Source organism: Rhinoderma darwinii, chromosome 2 (assembly GCF_050947455.1).
Source record: "Rhinoderma darwinii isolate aRhiDar2 chromosome 2, aRhiDar2.hap1, whole genome shotgun sequence".
Taxonomy (NCBI): domain Eukaryota; kingdom Metazoa; phylum Chordata; class Amphibia; order Anura; family Rhinodermatidae; genus Rhinoderma; species Rhinoderma darwinii.
Genome location: NC_134688.1, coordinates 108,302,672 through 108,310,311, shown reverse-complemented (window position 1 = coordinate 108,310,311; position 7,640 = coordinate 108,302,672).

Sequence of the window (7,640 nt, the reverse complement as noted above, 5' to 3'; positions counted from 1 at the left end):
GCGGTGGGTGGGATTCAGTTGTCATTCCACGTACTCGGTATACTCTAGGGGAGTAAGTTTCTTAGTGCACAAACAGATTCCATTTAATTGTCTGGACATGGAGGTGGACGCAGAAGGGCGATATATCTGTATGCTTTGCACCATTTACTCAAAGATGTTTATAATAATATCTATATATATCCGCCCTTTTCTAATAAAGTATTATTGAAGGCCATGACCTATGTGGCGGATAAACCAGGGATCCCGCTGCTCCTACTTGGGGATTTTAATAATATTATTGATTCCAACTGGGATAAATGTAGAGAGGGGGACAGGAGGGAAGGAGAGGCCCGGACTCCGTTCCGTACACTGGTGCAAGAAATGAGATTGTTGGATATATGGAGACTACAACATCCTGGTGAAAGGAATTTCTCCTGCTGTTCATCTACTTATTCTTCTCTATCCCGTATAGATATAGCCTTGGGGAACGAGAGTATGCTACCCTTAGTTAGCCAGGTGGAGTATCTCCCTAGAACGTTATCAGATCATTCTCCCCTCAGGGTCACGGTGGATATTAATAATCAGGGTACCCATTGCCCGAGAATTTGGAAACTGAATCCTTTTTGGCTGACTCTGGTGGATGGGCAGGGTTACATTGCCCAAAAGCTGGAGGATTATTTTCAGATTAACTGTGGCTCTGCTTCCATTCCTTATGTATGGGATGCAATGAAGGCATATTTGAGAGGCATACTTATGCAGGCTATTAGTAGGCACAAAATGGCTTCTAGGAAAGAGGATGCGAGATTGCATGAAGAAATGAGTAAGGCGTAAGGCAGAGATGGCATTCATTTTAACTCCAACCGCGGTACAACAGACAAATTTGCGTAGAGCGCAAGAGGCATTAAATTTACATTTATTAGCAGTGGCGAATAGAAAACGGCAGTTTTATGCGCAAAATGCTTTTGAAGAAGGAGAAAAGGCTAGTCATATGTTGGCAGTGGTAGCAAAAGCACAACAGGGGGTAGCACATGTCGCAGCTCTGAGAACGGCGGAGGACCGTTTGGTTACTGAGAACTTCGAAGTTTTAGAGGTCTTGAGAGACTTTTATTCCGATCTCTATACCTCCAAGGTGCACCCATCCACAACTGATATATGTACATTCCTAGCTAAAGCACAGCTACCTAAATTGTCAAGAGAGGACAAAGCACTTTTGGACTTTCCACTCACGTTGGAGGAATTGGAAGAAGCGGTCAAACAGATGGCTAATGATAAGGCACTGGGGTCAGATGGGCTGCCAGTTGAAATCTATAAAATTACTCTGCGGTGCTGCTACCAAAATTATTAGAGGTGTTTAATTATTCACTAGAACATGGCTCTTTGCCGGCGTCCATGCAAGAAGCCATTATTGTGGTCTTGCCCAAACCCGGGAAAGATCTTCAATTAGCTGATTCGTACCGACCGATTTCATTATTAACATCTGATGTTAAGATTCTGGCAAAAGCCTTGGCACTGCGATTGAATGGTGCTATATCTACCATTATACATCCGGATCAAATCGGTTTTATGCCTGCTAGGTCGACAGCCATGAATTTGAGACGTTTATTTTTGAATCTTCAGCTCAAGGCAGACAACGAAGGTGAAAGAGCCATTCTCTCACTGGACGCTGCTAAAGCGTTTGATAACATGGAATAGCAATATCTCTGGTGCACCTTGGAGACTATGGGTTTTGGTCAGTCTTTTATAGCATGGATTAAGGTCTTGTATTCTTGTCCATCGGCCCGAATACGGGCAAACGGGGGATTATCTCCACGATTTGCTTTGGAAAGAGGGACCAGACAGGGGTGTCCGTTATCGCCCCTCCTGTTTGCGGTGGCAGTAGAGCCCTTGGCAGCGTGCATACGTCTGTCTGAAGATATCAAAGGATTCTTCTATGGATCTGTGCAGGAAAAAGTAGCGCTTTATGCAGACGATATGCATTTATATTTGGGAGACACGGGTGATTCACTGGTAGAAACAATATCCCTAATCGAGAACTTTGGGGCACTATCTGGGTTTAAAATAAACTGGGATAAATCCCACCTGCTTCCTGTGGACCCGCTGCGAGCTACGCCAGGGGTACAGGGGGCGACTATAAGATGTGTTGAACAATTTAAATATTTAGGGATAGTGGTATCGACCTCTCCTGCTGAGTATACTGCGCTTAATCTGCAACCCCTTTTAGTTAAATTTAAAATGAAAATAACGGCCTGGTGTAAATTATACTTGACAGTGGTGAGTAGGGTTAATCTTATTAAGATGATCCTGATGCCACAACTATTGTACATTTTACATAATTCACCTGTATGGATTCCTTTACGTGATTTTTACTATATTAATGCACTTTTTAGGGACCTAATATGGCGTAAGGGTCACCCCAGACTTAAATTAGAAATCCTACAACGAGCAAAGCAAGATGGCGGTCTGGCGCTACCCAACCCTTGGCTATACTTCCTTGCTGCCCAGTGTCAACACTTTAAGGGGTGGGGGGAACTTATACCGACCGGATCCAATGGATCGATTCTACAGATACAGTTCGGGTCATCTGTTCTACTGTCAGTTTTGGAAGCAGGTCACTCTATGCTGGTGGGTAGAAACATGCCCACATATACACTTATGTGCAAGGTATGGGATAAGGTCCGATCCATTAGAGAACTGGGGATATGCACGGCTTTTACACCTTTATGGGGGAATAAGGCACTCCCAGAGTTCTTCTCTCTTGATGGATTTGAGGGCTGGCAATCCAGAGGCATCTCCCATGTATCACAGTTGCTCCAAGAGGATGTATTTAAAACCTATCAACAGCTCCAAGAGGAGTTTGCATTACCTCAAAACACCTTCTACCAATATTTACAGATAAGACATGCTTTTGATGCCCAGAAGAAGGTTGTGGATTTGGTAATACACACAGATGTGGTGCTGTCTGTTTTACATACTGAGAGTGTTACATCGGGGGTTATTTCACACATTTATCAGCTGTTGCTTAGTAAATTTATAGATAAACACCCCCTGATTGCCTCTAGAAAATGGGAAAGAGATATGGGTCCCATATCTGAAGAGCAATGGGCAGATATCATGGAGGCAGTTCCGAAGGTCTCTCTTAGTGAGGCTGGGCGCCTATCCTATTTGTATATTATCCATAGAGTGTATAAGGCTCCTAAATTTCTCTTTCATATTGGGGTGCGGAGTGACTCGACTTGCCCCAGGTGCGCGGAGGATGGGGCTGATCATATACATATGTTGTGGTCCTGTCCACAGCTACACACGTACTGGACAGAGGTACTGAAGCTGATCCAAGATGCTTATGGGCCTCTGCTTCAGGGGACTCCTATGGAGTGCGTTTTGGGGTGTATGGCGAATATCTCGTCCCCTATCCCGGAGGGTCTAGCTATTGCAAGGCTACTATATATAGCGAGAAAGCTCATTGTATTACACTGGATACAGAGCGCCCCGCCGACTAGGAGCGAATTCGTTGCGAAAGTGAATAAAATGATTGTACTAGAAAAGGCTGTTTATTTAAAGCGTAAAGCGGAAACATTTTTTTATTCCATATGGGGACCATGGTTATGCCTAACGGAATATGCACCATAAACACTGTGTAGGACCTCTTTATAGTGGTTATAAATATGTTCTGTATACGGTTTGCACATATAGCTGTGGGGTAAGGAGAAGGGGGGACTTGGAGAGGAATATATCTGAACTACATCTGTATAGTAATATACTGGAGGGGGGGGGGGTGCTTGGCTTACCCGACAAATTCTGATGTATCCCATATACCTTGTATTATGTGATTGATATACCTGACAATTGCAACATGCTATACCTCATATACTTTGTAATTTTGTATTTCCTGAAGGTGCCTGGGGGGAGGGTTGGGGACGGGGTTTGACTGTAATGTTTTGTGCTGTTTACTTTTGAAACTTTAATAAAAAATTATCTGATTTAAAAAAAAAACGGGTTATGTGGGGACCAAAAATTATTAGCAGTGTACTCACCGCAGTATGTGAGTACACTCGCTAATATACATTGCGGTTCTCCGTCGCTCCAATCCTGAGATTTTTATAGTGCTGCCGGGGGACCGGAAGTCTAGTTGCAAAGTCTACTTTGCTGATGATAAGACTCTCCGTCATGTGACCAGCCCCTTAGTACACTATGTAATCGATGTAATACTGCTACTGCTTGTACATAGAGTACAGCGGGGGGGGGGGGTTACATGACGAAAAGTGGTATCATCAAAGAAGACTGTGCAACTAAACTTTTGGTCCCCCGGCAGCACTATAAAAATCTGAAAATCTCAGAATCAGTGTGATGGGGGACCGGAATGTATATTAGCGTGCAGGGCCCGCGTCCGCACCCGCGACCCCGGCAAGCGCCGGGGCCCACTACCCTTGGGGGGGTCCACTTGGCCGACGGGTGCTGTCGCTGCCGTCACCTCTGTTCATATATGGACAGTAATGTCGGGAGGAGAGGAGTCCCAGGCAGACTGCTAGCGGCTCTGCTCCGAGACTCCGTCACTGGGAAAGCGCGCTGACATCACTGTCCATATATGGACAGTGATGTCAGGAGGAGAGAAGGCGTCCCAGGCAGAGCGCTAATGGCTCTGCTCCGGACTCCGTCTCTGGGGAAGCCCCTGACATCATTGTCCATATATGGACAGTGATGTCAGGAAGAGAGCAGTGTCCCAGGCAGAGTGCTAGTAGTGCCGATTAGAAAGGAGAGCAGAAACATCGTACTGCGCATGCACCGAGTAAAGAACAGGGACGCGCGAGCGTTACAGACAGTACGGGGCCAGGCATGAACGCTCTGATTATGCTGCCTGGCCCCTGTCAATCAATGTAAGAAGGGAGGGAGGGGGTTGAACTGGTAGCGACGTAGGAGCATTTAGGGCCAACGGTGACGCCCTCATTGCACCTAAATGCTCATTAGCATAAAGTTAATAAAATAGATTTCTCTACAAAGGAGGCAGTAACCAGAAATTGAAAAAAAATGCTAGAAAGAGGTTAGTCTCCTCTACAATACCCTGTTACTAGTTTAATATGGACATTCTGGTGACAGACTCCCTTTAAGCACTATTCTGAAAAGGGAACCGCAGTGATCACTTGCATTTTCCAGCACTTTTTTTTACTGTAGAAGATTGAAGGTCTGTGACTACAAATCTTGATGGGGATAAGAAAGTATTTCTATTTTGTACTCTTCTTGCACTCTTGTCGTGATCTGAGAGTTTGATCTATTCTTTTTCCCATTTGTTGTAAATTCCCAAGATCCTTCCTCCCAACTTGGCGTCATTGTTTGTCTTTATTTAAACGATTTGGAATTGAAAAAAAAATGGTTATCCAAAAGGGGGAAAGGGAAAACGGATTTCTCGTTTCGGCCTTATCTCTGGATTCTTGTGGTTGAAAATGCAAAGCAAGAAATAAACTTTTCTTCCTAGGAAGTCTCGGTTCAGTTATGAAATTTTTTGTATGCATCTTTCTAAAGGAGCTTGTCCAGTGCAGGTCCAAAACACATATTTGCCTTTAAATGGGATAGTACAGAGTTTGGACTATGATATCGTATCCCCAACCACATCTATTCTAGCGGTATTGGAACTGCAGCAAAGGCAGCGATGTGGACTGATTCTGAAGAGGTGTCCATAAGAAACCTGTAGCTTGCTGTAACAAAGAAATAGAGGAAATAATTTTTTCCTAGATGCTCCTTCCCTCAAATGACTCTCTAGCTGGTCTAACATATGAAACATAGATCTTGCCACACATGTAAAAGCGACATTCGTTTTTAACAGGGCAGAAGACGTTTCCCAAGTTTTTCGAAGAAAACTTTCTGCTTTCCTCAACCTATAGGATCTTTCAATTGTGATTAATCTTCAAATGAAAGAGTTGCTTTCTTAGCTACTTTAGCCACCTCAACATCTATTTTTGGGATCTCTTCCCAGAATTTGATCTGTTCATCAAAGGGAAATTGTTCTTTAAATCCCCCTGGAACCCCCAGATGTTTTTTATTTTTTATTTTATTTCCCAAGACTTCTCTAATCAAGTTTTGGAACTAATGGATGGGAAACACTCTTCTTTTCCTTGTTCCTAAGCCACTGAACATTTTGTCCTGTACAGATCTGTTCTCTGCTATTTCCTATCCATATCCATGGTAATTCTTACTGCCTGTAATGTCCATATTTTCAGAATAAAAATTATATTTCTTATCATCCACTATTGAAAAGGTGAGAGATTTCTCCTTCCTCCAAGATATCTTCTGGAACGTAAATCTGACAAGAATCAGAAAAATTTTCTTCCCACACAATTTTCCTTTTCTTAGTCAATGGTAGCAATATGGTTGGATTATATTGCTGAGGAAAAAGAGGCTAATGAAGTCTGAATTTCTTGGCGCACCATTGTTTTCATTTCATCAACTAAAGAATTTGAGAATTTTCTCTCTTCAGAATTGAGAGTTTTTTTATGAGCAGTAGATCAGCACATTTGTGCACATGACTTTCTTCCCTAGTTATTTGCGGGCATCATTGTCAACCTAATAAGAAAAAAAGGGGAACATGGAATCAGTAAGATCCCCCTCATCTAAGGACCATACCATTATAGCAGAAAAACTTACTGGTCCTCACCCGGGTTTGTTGCGCTCTTCAGACTCAGAGCGGAAAGAGTCTTCACTTACTTCAGGCAGGTAAAGGCTGTGGTCACGGACCGTCGCCGTTCGCCATCGTCGGACGGCCGCGACTGCAGGCTCCTGACAGAGTCTCCCTCATCGGAGATGCCAGCTCGCGCGGCCACCCTGCCCTGGACTGTCTTCTAAGGTGGGCGCGCATGCTTGTCCCTGGCCTTTAAGGGCCAGCGCGCATACTAAAAGTTCCCTAACCAATTTCCCTCCACTCCTTTCCTGAGCGTTGTTGTCTACCCATGGTCATATTGCAAATGGTCCCTTAGTTGTTTCCTGCTCCCAGTTTTGCCGTATCCTGCTTCCCGTACCCTGTATCCTGTTGCTGTGTTTATTTCCTGAGCCTTGCCTTTAGTGGGAGTTGAGTGTATCATCTGCCACTTCTGGTGTCATCTGGCACGTCTGGTGTCGTTTGGCGTCATCTGTCATGTCAAGTTCCATCCGTGCCAAAGCCTCTGCTACTGTCTGGACTCTTGCAGGTAGTTGTTTGGCCAGCTGCCACTCCAGTATGGTGGAGCGGTCTAGTGGGCCCACATACCCTAGATCGTGACAGTATGCTCAGGCCATGGAACCCGCTGGTCAACCTAAGACGGCGTTTCAAGTGATGGCAGTAAATTCCATCATCATTCATTTGGATCATCCTCCGGCACCTCCTCTGGATGCTGCTGCTGTTCCACTACCTGTTACCCCTTCTGCGTGTCCCAGATCTACAGTGTCGCTACCTCTACCGCCTCACTACGACGGGGATCCTAATCAATGTACCATTCATTTTAGACTGTGTGCACATCTCTTCCCCTCTGATGAGGCCAAAATACCATTCATTATTTCTCTGCTCGCTGGCAAAGCCTTGGCGTGGGCAAACCCCATCTTGGAACTGGAGGGCCCGGAATTCTCGGATCTATCATTGTTTTTAGAGACTTTTCGTACAGTGTTCGAGGATCCGGGTCGAACATCCTCTGCAGCCGCAA